Here is an 18,188-nt window from a genome sequence, read left to right as displayed (position 1 = left end):
TTTCTGCTCCGTAAAGGAATCACAGCACGCGTCGCCTTCCAGCACGCTGGGTCGGGACACGATGCCGGGGATCGAAGGGTGTGACGTCTTCCTCGTTAGTATAGTGGCGAGTATCCTTGCCTGTCACGCGTGAGACCGGGGTTCGATTCCCCGACGGGGAGTAGAAAGCTTTTCTTTTACCTCCTTAGAGAAAGGACTGCCTTTCACTTCTCTGTTTTCTTTCACAGCGTCGTGCACCTTTTCATTGCTCTCGCTTTCAGAGCCTCCGCACGGCACACGACTCGACATCAGAAAGCACATTGAAGTGAAAGCAGGAAGCGCTGCGACATGCAGTGTGCAGATCCCGCCACACTAAGAGGTGAGTGGGTCTGTTCGATGCACAAAGAACGCTTTGATAAGCGTCAAAGGCAAGTCATTCCGAGTTGGTCGTTTGTGTTTTCTGTTCAGACGCGAAATGCTGAAATGATCTCTCGGCTCCTCGGTTGTCATTTCTGCTCCGTAAAGGAATCACAGCACGCGTCGGCTTCCAGCACGGTGGGTCGGGACACGATGCCGGGGGTCGAAGGGTGTGATGTCTTCCTCGTTAGTATAGTGGTGATTATCCCCACCTGTCACGCGGGAGACTGGGGTACATCAGGACGCGCATTGGAGTGAAAGCAGGATGCGCTGCGACATGCACTGTGCAGATCCCGCCACACTAAGAGGTGAGTGGGTCTGTGCGATCACAGCGCTAGGCGAATCCCCAATCCCCTTTTGTGCGTGGCGACAAAAGAAGCCGGTCTGTTTCCGCCCAGTTTCGAACCATTGACTTTTCGCGTGGGAGGCAAACGTGATAACCACTACACTACGGAAACGGTAGCAAACCCTTCCCAGCGGCCCAGTGCTGAGCTTCGCCAATGCGATTCAGCTGCTTCCAGTGCCTTTATTGGAGTGCGCTGATGGACCGTGCTCTCTCTCCAGAGACCAGCACGCCTGTCATGGACGGAGCAGGAAAAGCGGCGCCACATTCTACAGCCCTCTCCACGCAATCGACGAAATCGGGCTACTGAAGTGGAGAAAATCGCCTCTCCAGAAAGTGCAAATATCATCTTGGAGAGTATAAATCCTATTGCCGAAGGTCAGCCCTGTCTACCAGAGTAACCCTCCCACCTCCTGCAGCGATGATCAGCTCGTCTCACACGCGAGAAGTCTTCGGTTGGAAACAAGCGCCCCCTCTTCTCGCGCGTTTTGCACGTTCGAGTGGTTTTAATGCGGCTCCTTCGTACACGGTGCTGATCTTTTGGAAAGCAGGAGGCAAAACTGACACGTTCCCATACCGGGAGTCAAACCCGGGCCGCCTGGGTGAAAACCAGGAATCCTAACCGCTAGACCATATGGGAGCACACAACCCCGCTGTTCCGGGCATCATGCAAGCAAACTACATAAATATGAGAAAACACGCAAGAGAGTTGTCACTCAGAGTGTCGAAGGGTCGATGTATACTGGGGCTCAGTTGAAATGCAACGTCAGGACTTTTCCGAATTAGGTCACACGAAGAGAGCACAGCCTTTTCCGCCCTACCATGTGTGTATCGGTAACTCGCCGTGATCGTATAGTGGTCAGTACTTTGCGTTGTGGCCGCAACAACCCCGGTTCGAATCCGGGTCACGGCAGAATAGGGGCGTCTACTTTTACTACTTGCGCGAATGAAGGCAAAAGAAAGCCAATCGATGTGAACGAACGGCGCTTTACAGAGGAGTACTGCCTGACTGGATCGTTGATGAACGACAGAGGCCACTCCGACCTCTTCTCGGTTTTCTTCAACGACTTACTAAGGATCTTCTTCACATTCGCCCATGCAGGGGAAGCCAGTTACACCAAAGCAAACGCAGGAAAGTGCATTTCAAGCAGAGACCAGGAGGGACTTGTTTACACCGAGAGTGGTCGGAGAATGGAACAATGCGCCCAGCCCTGTTGCTGGAGCCGATTCTTGATGAGATCTTGGGCTCACTGGATGCTAATCTTTCTGTTGTTCTTGCAGGTCCTGCGCTGCTTTTGAGCCGACAGAGCTCGTCCTGGTCTGTCGGCACAGCCCAATTGCAAATGATCGGCTCCGCGTACAGAAGGAACGTGCGTTTGGTACAAGAGTGCATGAAGGCACCGGAAATACATTGGGAACAAATGACCGGTCGCTCAAGACCTCTGTGAAGTACAGGAGCGTGCAACAAGAGGCTGTTTCCGCCCGGTCTCGAACCGGGGACCTTTCGCGTGTTAGGCGAACGTGATAGCCGCTACACTACGGAAACCTGCAGGGACCGCTGCTGGTGTCTCGCTTGCGTTTCGGGCTGAGAAAGGGAAGCGTCACTTTAGGCAGGGGGCGCTGGAGAGAGGAACAAAGGGCGCGATGAAACAAAATGCCGAAACCCGGGATCGAACCAGGGACCTTTAGATCTTCAGTCTAACGCTCTCCCAACTGAGCTATTTCGGCAGTGCACAGAGCCCACAGCCACCTGCTCCAGCCTTCCTGTGTTGCGGCATGAGCGCACCAAGAGGAGCGGGAGAGTGTTGCAGGAACGTCACTCAGAAGGAAAGCCACCCAGCTGTGCCCTCTGAGCTCTGTCCAGCGCATCTTCCTCGCATGGACTCCTGCCTGCGACGGGCAGGAAACAATTAGCAAGAACAGAACAGCACCCCATGGGTGTCTCATGACCACACCTTAGGTTGTGACACGTGCAGGTGTGAGGGGTTGCCGGGCTACTCTGGAGCAGAGCTTGGGCGGAGGGGGGGCGGGAAAGCAGACAAAGAGGTGACACCTCAAGGTCTGCACGATCACAGCTCTCCGCCGCCCCAGGCTTCCGCTCGATAAGCTACTGGACACACCCGCCCCTCCTCACACAGACCGTGGAAAAGCCCCCGAGTGGGAGGGCTCTCTCTTCCTCCCAGGAGCTCTTGGACACGACGCACAGACAGAGCGCGGGGAGCCGCCGCCTGCAAACACGGCTCCAGGCAGGACTCCACTCCGCAGGAGCCGCAGAGCAGAGGAGATGGGGGCAGCTTAGTTCCTGTGCAGAGACCTGAGCTGTTGTTGCTGCGGACGCTGTCTTTTCTGTTCTCGGGGTAGGAGTGAATGTTGAGTTGCCCTTAGAAATGAAGCAGAGCACTTCAACGGCACGGGTGTGTGTGTGTGCGTGCGCCCTGGTGATTCTGGGAGACAGATCGAACCTGGGCTAAAAGAGAGGGGGCTTAGCCCTCTTCCATTTGCTAGTTCAGAGTTGTACAACCCATTTGTATCTGCTAGGCGGCGCAGTCGTCGTGCACAAAGAACGCTTTGAAAAGCGTCAAAAGCAAGTCATTCCGAGTTGGTCGTTTGTGTTTTCCGTTCAGACGCGAAATGCTGCAATGATCTCTCGGCTCCTCGGTTGTCATTTCTGCTCCGTAAAGGAATCACAGCACGCGTCGCCTTCCAGCACGCTGGGTCGGGACACGATGCCGGGGATCGAAGGGTGTGATGTCTTCCTCGTTAGTATAGTGGCGAGTATCCTTGCCTGTCACGCGTGAGACCGGGGTTCGATTCCCCGACGGGGAGTAGAAAGCTTTTCTTTTACCTCCTTAGAGAAAGGACTGCCTTTCACTTCTCTGTTTTCTTTCACAGCGTCGTGCACCTTTTCATTGCTCTCGCTTTCAGAGCCTCCGCACGGCACACGACTCGACATCAGAAAGCACATTGAAGTGAAAGCAGGAAGCGCTGCGACATGCACTGTGCAGATCCCGCCACACTAAGAGGTGAGTGGGTCTGTTCGATCACAGCGCTAGGCGAATCCCCAATCCCCTTTTGTGCGTGGCGACAAAAGAAGCCGGTCTGTTTCCGCCCAGTTTTGAACCAGGGACTTTTCGCGTGTGAGGCAAACGTGATAACCACTACACTACGGAAACGGTAGCAAACCCTTCCCAGCGGCCCAGTGCTGAGCTTCGCCAATGCGATTCAGCTGCTTCCAGTGCCTTTATTGGAGTGCGCTGATGGACCGTGCTCTCTCTCCAGAGACCAGCACGCCTGTCATGGACGGAGCAGGAAAAGCGGCGCCACATTCTACAGCCCTCTCCACGCAATCGACGAAATCGGGCTACTGAAGTGGAGAAAATCGCCTCTCCAGAAAGTGCAAATATCATCTTGGAGAGTATAAATCCTATTGCCGAAGGTCAGCCCTGTCTACCAGAGTAACCCTCCCACCTCCTGCAGCGATGATCAGCTCGTCTCACACGCGAGAAGTCTTCGGTTGGAAACAAGCGCCCCCTCTTCTCGCGCGTTTTGCACGTTCGAGTGGTTTTAATGCGGCTCCTTCGTACACGGTGCTGATCTTTTGGAAAGCAGGAGGCAAAACTGACACGTTCCCATACCGGGAGTCAAACCCGGGCCGCCTGGGTGAAAACCAGGAATCCTAACCGCTAGACCATATGGGAGCACACAACCCCGCTGTTCCGGGCATCATGCAAGCAAACTACATAAATATGAGAAAACACGCAAGAGAGTTGTCACTCAGAGTGTCGAACGGTCGATGTATACTGGGGCTCAGTTGAAATGCAACGTCAGGACTTTTCCGAATTAGGTCACACGAAGAGAGCACAGCCTTTTCCGCCCTACCATGTGTGTAACGGTAACTCGCCGTGACCGTATAGTGGTCAGTACTTTGCGTTGTGGCCGCAACAACCCCGGTTCGAATCCGGGTCACGGCAGAATAGGGGCGTCTGCTTTGACTACTTGCGCGAATGAAGGCAAAAGAAAGCCAATCGATGTGAACGAACGGCGCTTTACAGAGGAGTACTGCCTGACTGGATCGTTGATGAACGACAGAGGCCACTCCGACCTCTTCTCGGTTTTCTTCAACGACTTACTAAGGATCTTCTTCACATTCGCCCATGCAGGGGAAGCCAGTTACACCAAAGCAAACGCAGGAAAGTGCATTTCAAGCAGAGACCAGGAGGGACTTGTTTACACCGAGAGTGGTCGGAGAATGGAACAATGCGCCCAGCCCTGTTGCTGGAGCCGATTCTTGATGAGATCTTGGGCTCACTGGATACTAATCTTTCTGTTGTTCTTGCAGGTCCTGCGCTGCTTTTGAGCCGACAGAGCTCGTCCTGGTCTGTCGGCACAGCCCAATTGCAAATGATCGGCTCCGCGTACAGAAGGAACGTGCGTTTGGTACAAGAGTGCATGAAGGCACCGGAAATACATTGGGAACAAATGACCGGTCGCTCAAGACCTCTGTGAAGTACAGGAGCGTGCAACAAGAGGCTGTTTCCGCCCGGTCTCGAACCGGGGACCTTTCGCGTGTTAGGCGAACGTGATAGCCGCTACACTACGGAAACCTGCAGGGACCGCTGCTGGTGTCTCGCTTGCGTTTCGGGCTGAGAAAGGGAAGCGTCACTTTAGGCAGGGGGCGCTGGAGAGAGGAACAAAGGGCGCGATGAAACAAAATGCTGAAACCCGGGATCGAACCAGGGACCTTTAGATCTTCAGTCTAACGCTCTCCCAACTGAGCTATTTCGGCAGTGCACAGAGCTCACAGCCACCTGCTCCAGCCTTCCTGTGTTGCGGCATGAGCGCACCAAGAGGAGCGGGAGAGTGTTGCAGGAACGTCACTCAGAAGGAAAGCCACCCAGCTGTGCCCTCTGAGCTCTGTCCAGCGCATCTTCCTCGCATGGACTCCTGCCTGCGACGGGCAGGAAACAATTAGCAAGAACAGAACAGCACCCCATGGGTGTCTCATGATCACACCTTAGGTTGTGACACGTGCAGGTGTGAGGGGTTGCCGGGCTACTCTGGAGCAGAGCTTGGGCGGAGGGGGGGCGGGAAAGCAGACAAAGAGGTGACACCTCAAGGTCTGCACGATCACAGCTCTCCGCCGCCCCAGGCTTCCGCTCGATAAGCTACTGGACACACCCGCCCCTCCTCACACAGACCGTGGAAAAGCCCCCGAGTGGGAGGGCTCTCTCTTCCTCCCAGGAGCTCTTGGACATGACGCACAGACAGAGCGCGGGGAGCCGCCGCCTGCAAACACGGCTCCAGGCAGGACTCCACTCCACAGGAGCCGCAGAGCAGAGGAGATGGGGGCAGCTTAGTTCCTGTGCAGAGACCTGAGCTGTTGTTGCTGCGGACGCTGTCTTTTCTGTTCTCGGGGTAGGAGTGAATGTTGAGTTGCCCTTAGAAATGAAGCAGAGCACTTCAACGGCACGGGTGTGTGTGTGTGCGTGCGCCCTGGTGATTCTGGGAGACAGATCGAACCTGGGCTAAAAGAGAGGGGGCTTAGCCCTCTTCCATTTGCTAGTTCAGAGTTGTACAACCCATTTGTATCTGCTAGGCGGCGCAGTCGTCGTGCACAAAGAACGCTTTGAAAAGCGTCAAAAGCAAGTCATTCCGAGTTGGTCGTTTGTGTTTTCCGTTCAGACGCGATATGCTGAAATGATCTCTCGGCTCCTCGGTTGTCATTTCTGCTCCGTAAAGGAATCACAGCACGCGTCGCCTTCCAGCACGCTGGGTCGGGACACGATGCCGGGGATCGAAGGGTGTGATGTCTTCCTCGTTAGTATAGTGGCGAGTATCCTTGCCTGTCACGCGTGAGACCGGGGTTCGATTCCCCGACGGGGAGTAGAAAGCTTTTCTTTTACCTCCTTAGAGAAAGGACTGCCTTTCACTTCTCTGTTTTCTTTCACAGCGTCGTGCACCTTTTCATTGCTCTCGCTTTCAGAGCCTCCGCACGGCACACGACTCGACATCAGAAAGCACATTGAAGTGAAAGCAGGAAGCGCTGCGACATGCAGTGTGCAGATCCCGCCACACTAAGAGGTGAGTGGGTCTGTTCGATGCACAAAGAACGCTTTGATAAGCGTCAAAGGCAAGTCATTCCGAGTTGGTCGTTTGTGTTTTCTGTTCAGACGCGAAATGCTGAAATGATCTCTCGGCTCCTCGGTTGTCATTTCTGCTCCGTAAAGGAATCACAGCACGCGTCGGCTTCCAGCACGGTGGGTCGGGACACGATGCCGGGGATCGAAGGGTGTGACGTCTTCCTCGTTAGTATAGTGGCGAGTATCCTTGCCTGTCACGCGTGAGACCGGGGTTCGATTCCCCGACGGGGAGTAGAAAGCTTTTCTTTTACCTCCTTAGAGAAAGGACTGCCTTTCACTTCTCTGTTTTCTTTCACAGCGTCGTGCACCTTTTCATTGCTCTCGCTTTCAGAGCCTCCGCACGGCACACGACTCGACATCAGAAAGCACATTGAAGTGAAAGCAGGAAGCGCTGCGACATGCACTGTGCAGATCCCGCCACACTAAGAGGTGAGTGGGTCTGTTCGATGCACAAAGAACGCTTTGATAAGCGTCAAAGGCAAGTCATTCCGAGTTGGTCGTTTGTGTTTTCTGTTCAGACGCGAAATGCTGAAATGATCTCTCGGCTCCTCGGTTGTCATTTCTGCTCCGTAAAGGAATCACAGCACGCGTCGGCTTCCAGCACGGTGGGTCGGGACACGATGCCGGGGGTCGAAGGGTGCGATGTCTTCCTCGTTAGTATAGTGGTGATTATCCCCACCTGTCACGCGGGAGACTGGGGTACATCAGGACGCGCATTGGAGTGAAAGCAGGATGCGCTGCGACATGCACTGTGCAGATCCCGCCACACTAAGAGGTGAGTGGGTCTGTGCGATCACAGCGCTAGGCGAATCCCCAATCCCCTTTTGTGCGTGGCGACAAAAGAAGCCGGTCTGTTTCCGCCCAGTTTCGAACCATTGACTTTTCGCGTGGGAGGCAAACGTGATAACCACTACACTACGGAAACGGTAGCAAACCCTTCCCAGCGGCCCAGTGCTGAGCTTCGCCAATGCGATTCAGCTGCTTCCAGTGCCTTTATTGGAGTGCGCTGATGGACCGTGCTCTCTCTCCAGAGACCAGCACGCCTGTCATGGACGGAGCAGGAAAAGCGGCGCCACATTCTACAGCCCTCTCCACGCAATCGACGAAATCGGGCTACTGAAGTGGAGAAAATCGCCTCTCCAGAAAGTGCAAATATCATCTTGGAGAGTATAAATCCTATTGCCGAAGGTCAGCCCTGTCTACCAGAGTAACCCTCCCACCTCCTGCAGCGATGATCAGCTCGTCTCACACGCGAGAAGTCTTCGGTTGGAAACAAGCGCCCCCTCTTCTCGCGCGTTTTGCACGTTCGAGTGGTTTTAATGCGGCTCCTTCGTACACGGTGCTGATCTTTTGGAAAGCAGGAGGCAAAACTGACACGTTCCCATACCGGGAGTCAAACCCGGGCCGCCTGGGTGAAAACCAGGAATCCTAACCGCTAGACCATATGGGAGCACACAACCCCGCTGTTCCGGGCATCATGCAAGCAAACTACATAAATATGAGAAAACACGCAAGAGAGTTGTCACTCAGAGTGTCGAAGGGTCGATGTATACTGGGGCTCAGTTGAAATGCAACGTCAGGACTTTTCCGAATTAGGTCACACGAAGAGAGCACAGCCTTTTCCGCCCTACCATGTGTGTATCGGTAACTCGCCGTGATCGTATAGTGGTCAGTACTTTGCGTTGTGGCCGCAACAACCCCGGTTCGAATCCGGGTCACGGCAGAATAGGGGCGTCTACTTTTACTACTTGCGCGAATGAAGGCAAAAGAAAGCCAATCGATGTGAACGAACGGCGCTTTACAGAGGAGTACTGCCTGACTGGATCGTTGATGAACGACAGAGGCCACTCCGACCTCTTCTCGGTTTTCTTCAACGACTTACTAAGGATCTTCTTCACATTCGCCCATGCAGGGGAAGCCAGTTACACCAAAGCAAACGCAGGAAAGTGCATTTCAAGCAGAGACCAGGAGGGACTTGTTTACACCGAGAGTGGTCGGAGAATGGAACAATGCGCCCAGCCCTGTTGCTGGAGCCGATTCTTGATGAGATCTTGGGCTCACTGGATACTAATCTTTCTGTTGTTCTTGCAGGTCCTGCGCTGCTTTTGAGCCGACAGAGCTCGTCCTGGTCTGTCGGCACAGCCCAATTGCAAATGATCGGCTCCGCATAGAGAAGGAACGTGCGTTTGGTACAAGAGTGCATGAAGGCACCGGAAATACATTGGGAACAAATGACCGGTCGCTCAAGACCTCTGTGAAGTACAGGAGCGTGCAACAAGAGGCTGTTTCCGCCCGGTCTCGAACCGGGGACCTTTCGCGTGTTAGGCGAACGTGATAGCCGCTACACTACGGAAACCTGCAGGGATTGCTGCTGGTGTCTCGCTTGCGTTTCGGGCTGAGAAAGGGAAGCGTCACTTTAGGCAGGGGGCGCTGGAGAGAGGAACAAAGGGCGCGATGAAACAAAATGCTTTAACCCGGGATCGAACCAGGGACCTTTAGATCTTCAGTCTAACGCTCTCCCAACTGAGCTATTTCGGCAGTGCACAGAGCCCACAGCCACCTGCTCCAGCCTTCCTGTGTTGCGGCATGAGCGCACCAAGAGGAGCGGGAGAGTGTTGCAGGAACGTCACTCAGAAGGAAAGCCACCCAGCTGCGCCCTCTGAGCTCTGTCCAGCGCATCTTCCTCGCATGGACTCCTGCCTGCGACGGGCAGGAAACAATTAGCAAGAACAGAACAGCACCCCATGGGTGTCTCATGACCACACCTTAGGTTGTGACACGTGCAGGTGTGAGGGGTTGCCGGGCTACTCTGGAGCAGAGCTTGGGCGGAGGGGGGGCGGGAAAGCAGACAAAGAGGTGACACCTCAAGGTCTGCACGATCACAGCTCTCCGCCGCCCCAGGCTTCCGCTCGATAAGCTACTGGACACACCCGCCCCTCCTCACACAGACCGTGGAAAAGCCCCCGAGTGGGAGGGCTCTCTCTTCCTCCCAGGAGCTCTTGGACACGACGCACAGACAGAGCGCGGGGAGCCGCCGCCTGCAAACACGGCTCCAGGCAGGACTCCACTCCACAGGAGCCGCAGAGCAGAGGAGATGGGGGCAGCTTAGTTCCTGTGCAGAGACCTGAGCTGTTGTTGCTGCGGACGCTGTCTTTTCTGTTCTCGGGGTAGGAGTGAATGTTGAGTTGCCCTTAGAAATGAAGCAGAGCACTTCAACGGCACGGGTGTGTGTGTGTGCGTGCGCCCTGGTGATTCTGGGAGACAGATCGAACCTGGGCTAAAAGAGAGGGGGCTTAGCCCTCTTCCATTTGCTAGTTCAGAGTTGTACAACCCATTTGTATCTGCTAGGCGGCGCAGTCGTCGTGCACAAAGAACGCTTTGAAAAGCGTCAAAAGCAAGTCATTCCGAGTTGGTCGTTTGTGTTTTCCGTTCAGACGCGAAATGCTGAAATGATCTCTCGGCTCCTCGGTTGTCATTTCTGCTCCGTAAAGGAATCACAGCACGCGTCGCCTTCCAGCACGCTGGGTCGGGACACGATGCCGGGGATCGAAGGGTGTGATGTCTTCCTCGTTAGTATAGTGGCGAGTATCCTTGCCTGTCACGCGTGAGACCGGGGTTCGATTCCCCGACGGGGAGTAGAAAGCTTTTCTTTTACCTCCTTAGAGAAAGGACTGCCTTTCACTTCTCTGTTTTCTTTCACAGCGTCGTGCACCTTTTCATTGCTCTCGCTTTCAGAGCCTCCGCACGGCACACGACTCGACATCAGAAAGCACATTGAAGTGAAAGCAGGAAGCGCTGCGACATGCACTGTGCAGATCCCGCCACACTAAGAGGTGAGTGGGTCTGTTCGATGCACAAAGAACGCTTTGATAAGCGTCAAAGGCAAGTCATTCCGAGTTGGTCGTTTGTGTTTTCTGTTCAGACGCGAAATGCTGAAATGATCTCTCGGCTCCTCGGTTGTCATTTCTGCTCCGTAAAGGAATCACAGCACGCGTCGGCTTCCAGCACGGTGGGTCGGGACACGATGCCGGGGGTCGAAGGGTGTGATGTCTTCCTCGTTAGTATAGTGGTGATTATCCCCACCTGTCACGCGGGAGACTGGGGTACATCAGGACGCGCATTGGAGTGAAAGCAGGATGCGCTGCGACATGCACTGTGCAGATCCCGCCACACTAAGAGGTGAGTGGGTCTGTGCGATCACAGCGCTAGGCGAATCCCCAATCCCCTTTTGTGCGTGGCGACAAAAGAAGCCGGTCTGTTTCCGCCCAGTTTCGAACCAGGGACTTTTCGCGTGGGAGGCAAACGTGATAACCACTACACTACGGAAACGGTAGCAAACCCTTCCCAGCGGCCCAGTGCTGAGCTTCGCCAATGCGATTCAGCTGCTTCCAGTGCCTTTATTGGAGTGCGCTGATGGACCGTGCTCTCTCTCCAGAGAGCAGCACGCCTGTCATGGACGGAGCAGGAAAAGCGGCGCCACATTCTACAGCCCTCTCCACGCAATCGACGAAATCGGGCTACTGAAGTGGAGAAAATCGCCTCTCCAGAAAGTGCAAATATCATCTTGGAGAGTATAAATCCTATTGCCGAAGGTCAGCCCTGTCTACCAGAGTAACCCTCCCACCTCCTGCAGCGATGATCAGCTCGTCTCACACGCGAGAAGTCTTCGGTTGGAAACAAGCGCCCCCTCTTCTCGCGCGTTTTGCACGTTCGAGTGCTTTTAATGCGGCTCCTTCGTACACGGTGCTGATCTTTTGGAAAGCAGGAGGCAAAACTGACACGTTCCCATACCGGGAGTCAAACCCGGGCCGCCTGGGTGAAAACCAGGAATCCTAACCGCTAGACCATATGGGAGCACACAACCCCGCTGTTCCGGGCATCATGCAAGCAAACTACATAAATATGAGAAAACACGCAAGAGAGTTGTCACTCAGAGTGTCGAAGGGTCGATGTATACTGGGGCTCAGTTGAAATGCAACGTCAGGACTTTTCCGAATTAGGTCACACGAAGAGAGCACAGCCTTTTCCGCCCTACCATGTGTGTATCGGTAACTCGCCGTGATCGTATAGTGGTCAGTACTTTGCGTTGTGGCCGCAACAACCCCGGTTCGAATCCGGGTCACGGCAGAATAGGGGCGTCTACTTTTACTACTTGCGCGAATGAAGGCAAAAGAAAGCCAATCGATGTGAACGAACGGCGCTTTACAGAGGAGTACTGCCTGACTGGATCGTTGATGAACGACAGAGGCCACTCCGACCTCTTCTCGGTTTTCTTCAACGACTTACTAAGGATCTTCTTCACATTCGCCCATGCAGGGGAAGCCAGTTACACGAAAGCAAACGCAGGAAAGTGCATTTCAAGCAGAGACCAGGAGAGACTTGTTTACACCGAGAGTGGTCGGAGAATGGAACAATGCGCCCAGCCCTGTTGCTGGAGCCGATTCTTGATGAGATCTTGGGCTCACTGGATACTAATCTTTCTGTTGTTCTTGCAGGTCCTGCGCTGCTTTTGAGCCGACAGAGCTCGTCCTGGTCTGTCGGCACAGCCCAATTGCAAATGATCGGCTCCGCGTACAGAAGGAACGTGCGTTTGGTACAAGAGTGCATGAAGGCACCAGAAATACATTGGGAACAAATGACCGGTCGCTCAAGACCTCTGTGAAGTACAGGAGCGTGCAACAAGAGGCTGTTTCCGCCCGGTCTCGAACCGGGGACCTTTCGCGTGTTAGGCGAACGTGATAGCCGCTACACTACGGAAACCTGCAGGGACCGCTGCTGGTGTCTCGCTTGCGTTTCGGGCTGAGAAAGGGAAGCGTCACTTTAGGCAGGGGGCGCTGGAGAGAGGAACAAATGCCGAAACCCGCGATCGAACCAGGGACCTTTAGATCTTCAGTCTAACGCGCTCCCAACTGAGCTATTTCGGCAGTGCACAGAGCCCACAGCCACCTGCTCCAGCGGCATGAGCGCACCAAGAGGAGCGGGAGAGTGTTGCAGGAACGTCACTCAGAAGGAAAGCCACCCAGCTGCGCCCTCTGAGCTCTGTCCAGCGCATCTTCCTCGCATGGACTCCTGCCTGCGACGGGCAGGAAACAATTAGCAAGAACAGAACAGCACCCCATGGGTGTCTCATGACCACACCTTAGGTTGTGACACGTGCAGGTGTGAGGGGTTGCCGGGCTACTCTGGAGCAGAGCTTGGGCGGAGGGGGGGCGGGAAAGCAGACAAAGAGGTGACACCTCAAGGTCTGCACGATCACAGCTCTCCGCCGCCCCAGGCTTCCGCTCGATAAGCTACTGGACACACCCGCCCCTCCTCACACAGACCGTGGAAAAGCCCCCGAGTGGGAGGGCTCTCTCTTCCTCCCAGGAGCTCTTGGACACGACGCACAGACAGAGCGCGGGGAGCCGCCGCCTGCAAACACGGCTCCAGACAGGACTCCACTCCGCAGGAGCCGCAGAGCAGAGGAGATGGGGGCAGCTTAGTTCCTGTGCAGAGACCTGAGCTGTTGTTGCTGCGGACGCTGTCTTTTCTGTTCTCGGGGTAGGAGTGAATGTTGAGTTGCCCTTAGAAATGAAGCAGAGCACTTCAACGGCACGGGTGTGTGTGTGTGCGTGCGCCCTGGTGATTCTGGGAGACAGATCGAACCTGGGCTAAAAGAGAGGGGGCTTAGCCCACTTCCATTTGCTAGTTCAGAGTTGTACAACCCATTTGTATCTGCTAGGCGGCGCAGTCGTCGTGCACAAAGAACGCTTTGAAAAGCGTCAAAAGCAAGTCATTCCGAGTTGGTCGTTTGTGTTTTCCGTTCAGACGCGAAATGCTGAAATGATCTCTCGGCTCCTCGGTTGTCATTTCTGCTCCGTAAAGGAATCACAGCACGCGTCGGCTTCCAGCACGCTGGGTCGGGACACGATGCCGGGGATCGAAGGGTGTGATGTCTTCCTCGTTAGTATAGTGGCAAGTATCCCCGCCTGTCACGTGGGAGACCGGGGTTCGATTCCCCGACGGGGAGTAGAAAGCTTTTCTTTTACCTCCTTAGAGAAAGGACTGCCTTTCACTTCTCTGTTTTCTTTCACAGCGTCGTGCACCTTTTCATTGCTCTCGCTTTCAGAGCCTCCGCACGGCACACGACTCGACATCAGAAAGCACATTGAAGTGAAAGCAGGAAGCGCTGCGACATGCAGTGTGCAGATCCTGCCACACTAAGAGGTGAGTGGGTCTGTTCGATGCACAAAGAACGCTTTGATAAGCGTCAAAGGCAAGTCATTCCGAGTTGGTCGTTTGTGTTTTCTGTTCAGACGCGAAATGCTGAAATGATCTCTCGGCTCCTCGGTTGTCATTTCTGCTCCGTAAAGAAATCACAGCACGCGTCGGCTTCCAGCACGGTGGGTCGGGACACGATGCCGGGGGTCGGAGAGAGCGATGTCTTCCTCGTTAGTATAGTGGTGATTATCCCCACCTGTCACGCGGGAGACTGGGGTACATCAGGACGCGCATTGGAGTGAAAGCAGGATGCGCTGCGACATGCACTGTGCAGATCCCGCCACACTAAGAGGTGAGTGGGTCTGTGCGATCACAGCGCTAGGCGAATCCCCAATCCCCTTTTGTGCGTGGCGACAAAAGAAGCCGGTCTGTTTCCGCCCAGTTTCGAACCAGGGACTTTTCGCGTGGGAGGCAAACGTGATAACCACTACACTACGGAAACGGTAGCAAACCCTTCCCAGCGGCCCAGTGCTGAGCTTAGTCAATGCGATTCAGCTGCTTCCAGTGCCTTTATTGGAGTGCGCTGATGGACCGTGCTCTCTCTCCAGAGACCAGCACGCCTGTCATGGACGGAGCAGGAAAAGCGGCGCCACATTCTACAGCCCTCTCCACGCAATCGACGAAATCGGGCTACTGAAGTGGAGAAAATCGCCTCTCCAGAAAGTGCAAATATCATCTTGGAGAGTATAAATCCTATTGCCGAAGGTCAGCCCTGTCTACCAGAGTAACCCTCCCACCTCCTGCAGCGATGATCAGCTCGTCTCACACGCGAGAAGTCTTCGGTTGGAAACAAGCGCCCCCTCTTCTCGCGCGTTTTGCACGTTCGAGTGGTTTTAATGCGGCTCCTTCGTACACGGTGCTGATCTTTTGGAAAGCAGGAGGCAAAACTGACACGTTCCCATACCGGGAGTCAAACCCGGGCCGCCTGGGTGAAAACCAGGAATCCTAACCGCTAGACCATATGGGAGCACACAACCCCGCTGTTCCGGGCATCATGCAAGCAAACTACATAAATATGAGAAAACACGCAAGAGAGTTGTCACTCAGAGTGTCGAAGGGTCGATGTATACTGGGGCTCAGTTGAAATGCAACGTCAGGACTTTTCCGAATTAGGTCACACGAAGAGAGCACAGCCTTTTCCGCCCTACCATGTGTGTATCGGTAACTCGCCGTGATCGTATAGTGGTCAGTACTTTGCGTTGTGGCCGCAACAACCCCGGTTCGAATCCGGGTCACGGCAGAATAGGGGCGTCTGCTTTTACTACTTGCGCGAATGAAGGCAAAAAAAAGCCAATCGATGTGAACGAACGGCGCTTTACAGAGGAGTACTGCCTGACTGGATCGTTGATGAACGACAGAGGCCACTCCGACCTCTTCTCGGTTTTCTTCAACGACTTACTAAGGATCTTCTTCACATTCGCCCATGCAGGGGAAGCCAGTTACACCAAAGCAAACGCAGGAAAGTGCATTTCAAGCAGAGACCAGGAGAGACTTGTTTACACCGAGAGTGGTCGGAGAATGGAACAATGCGCCCAGCCCTGTTGCTGGAGCCGATTCTTGATGAGATCTTGGGCTCACTGGATGCTAATCTTTCTGTTGTTCTTGCAGGTCCTGCGCTGCTTTTGAGCCGACAGAGCTCGTCCTGGTCTGTCGGCACAGCCCAATTGCAAATGATCGGCTCCGCGTACAGAAGGAACGTGCGTTTGGTACAAGAGTGCATGAAGGCACCGGAAATACATTGGGAACAAATGACCGGTCGCTCAAGACCTCTGTGAAGTACAGGAGCGTGCAACAAGAGGCTGTTTCCGCCCGGTCTCGAACCGGGGACCTTTCGCGTGTTAGGCGAACGTGATAGCCGCTACACTACGGAAACCTGCAGGGACCGCTGCTGGTGTCTCGCTTGCGTTTCGGGCTGAGAAAGGGAAGCGTCACTTTAGGCAGGGGGCGCTGGAGAGAGGAACAAAGGGCGCGATGAAACAAAATGCCAAAACCCGGGATCGAACCAGGGACCTTTAGATCTTCAGTCTAACGCTCTCCCAACTGAGCTATTTCGGCAGTGCACAGAGCCCACAGCCACCTGCTCCAGCGGCATGAGCGCACCAAGAGGAGCGGGAGAGTGTTGCAGGAACGTCACTCAGAAGGAAAGCCACCCAGCTGCGCCCTCTGAGCTCTGTCCAGCGCATCTTCCTCGCATGGACTCCTGCCTGCGACGGGCAGGAAACAATTAGCAAGAACAGAACAGCACCCCATGGGTGTCTCATGACCACACCTTAGGTTGTGACACGTGCAGGTGTGAGGGGTTGCCGGGCTACTCTGGAGCAGAGCTTGGGCGGAGGGGGGGCGGGAAAGCAGACAAAGAGGTGACACCTCAAGGTCTGCACGATCACAGCTCTCCGCCGCCCCAGGCTTCCGCTCGATAAGCTACTGGACACACCCGCCCCTCCTCACACAGACCGTGGAAAAGCCCCCGAGTGGGAGGGCTCTCTCTTCCTCCCAGGAGCTCTTGGACACGACGCACAGACAGAGCACGGGGAGCCGCCGCCTGCAAACACGGCTCCAGGCAGGACTCCACTCCGCAGGAGCCGCAGAGCAGAGGAGATGGGGGCAGCTTAGTTCCTGTGCAGAGACCTGAGCTGTTGTTGCTGCGGACGCTGTCTTTTCTGTTCTCGGGGTAGGAGTGAATGTTGAGTTGCCCTTAGAAATGAAGCAGAGCACTTCAACGGCACGGGTGTGTGTGTGTGCGTGCGCCCTGGTGATTCTGGGAGACAGATCGAACCTGGGCTAAAAGAGAGGGGGCTTAGCCCACTTCCATTTGCTAGTTCAGAGTTGTACAACCCATTTGTATCTGCTAGGCGGCGCAGTCGTCGTGCACAAAGAACGCTTTGAAAAGCGTCAAAAGCAAGTCATTCCGAGTTGGTCGTTTGTGTTTTCCGTTCAGACGCGAAATGCTGAAATGATCTCTCGGCTCCTCGGTTGTCATTTCTGCTCCGTAAAGGAATCACAGCACGCGTCGCCTTCCAGCACGCTGGGTCGGGACACGATGCCGGGGATCGAAGGGTGTGATGTCTTCCTCGTTAGTATAGTGGCAAGTATCCCCGCCTGTCACGCGTGAGACCGGGGTTCGATTCCCCGACGGGGAGTAGAAAGCTTTTCTTTTACCTCCTTAGAGAAAGGACTGCCTTTCACTTCTCTGTTTTCTTTCACAGCGTCGTGCACCTTTTCATTGCTCTCGCTTTCAGAGCCTCCGCACGGCACACGACTCGACATCAGAAAGCACATTGAAGTGAAAGCAGGAAGCGCTGCGACATGCACTGTGCAGATCCCGCCACACTAAGAGGTGAATGGGTCTGTTCGATGCACAAAGAACGCTTTGATAAGCGTCAAAGGCAAGTCATTCCGAGTTGGTCGTTTGTGTTTTCTGTTCAGACGCGAAATGCTGAAATGATCTCTCGGCTCCTCGGTTGTCATTTCTGCTCCGTAAAGAAATCACAGCACGCGTCGGCTTCCAGCACGGTGGGTCGGGACACGATGCCGGGGGTCGGAGAGAGCGATGTCTTCCTCGTTAGTATAGTGGTGATTATCCCCACCTGTCACGCGGGAGACTGGGGTACATCAGGACGCGCATTGGAGTGAAAGCAGGATGCGCTGCGACATGCACTGTGCAGATCCCGCCACACTAAGAGGTGAGTGGGTCTGTGCGATCACAGCGCTAGGCGAATCCCCAATCCCCTTTTGTGCGTGGCGACAAAAGGAGCCGGTCTGTTTCCGCCCAGTTTCGAACCAGGGACTTTTCGCGTGGGAGGCAAACGTGATAACCACTACACTACGGAAACGGTAGCAAACCCTTCCCAGCGGCCCAGTGCTGAGCTTCGCCAATGCGATTCAGCTGCTTCCAGTGCCTTTATTGGAGTGCGCTGATGGACCGTGCTCTCTCTCCAGAGACCAGCACGCCTGTCATGGACGGAGCAGGAAAAGCGGCGCCACATTCTACAGCCCTCTCCACGCAATCGACGAAATCGGGCTACTGAAGTGGAGAAAATCGCCTCTCC

General features: G+C 54.8%; 4 non-coding genes across 4 annotated transcripts; all 4 read right to left on the bottom strand.

Annotated features, from left to right (window-relative positions):
- Nucleotides 1-2,394: 2,394 nt before the first annotated feature.
- Nucleotides 2,395-2,467, bottom strand: trnaf-gaa (transfer RNA phenylalanine (anticodon GAA)). The gene has a single exon. It is a non-coding gene; the product is annotated as a tRNA-Phe (tRNA).
- An 8,668-nt stretch (nt 2,468-11,135) lies between these two features.
- On the bottom strand, nt 11,136-11,208 carry trnag-ccc (transfer RNA glycine (anticodon CCC)). Its single transcript has one exon. It is a non-coding gene; the product is annotated as a tRNA-Gly (tRNA).
- A 3,300-nt stretch (nt 11,209-14,508) lies between these two features.
- On the bottom strand, nt 14,509-14,581 carry trnag-ccc (transfer RNA glycine (anticodon CCC)). Its single transcript has one exon. It is a non-coding gene; the product is annotated as a tRNA-Gly (tRNA).
- Nucleotides 14,582-17,899: 3,318 nt separating this feature from the next.
- Nucleotides 17,900-17,972, bottom strand: trnag-ccc (transfer RNA glycine (anticodon CCC)). Its single transcript has one exon. It is a non-coding gene; the product is annotated as a tRNA-Gly (tRNA).
- Between the last annotated feature and the right edge of the window lie 216 nt (nt 17,973-18,188).

This window comes from Atractosteus spatula (genome assembly GCF_055471065.1).
Source record: "Atractosteus spatula isolate fAtrSpa1 chromosome 10 unlocalized genomic scaffold, fAtrSpa1.hap1 SUPER_10_unloc_8, whole genome shotgun sequence".
NCBI lineage: Eukaryota > Metazoa > Chordata > Actinopteri > Semionotiformes > Lepisosteidae > Atractosteus > Atractosteus spatula.
Note: the sequence above shows the minus strand (reverse complement) of the source record. Positions and strands in the feature narration are given on the sequence as shown.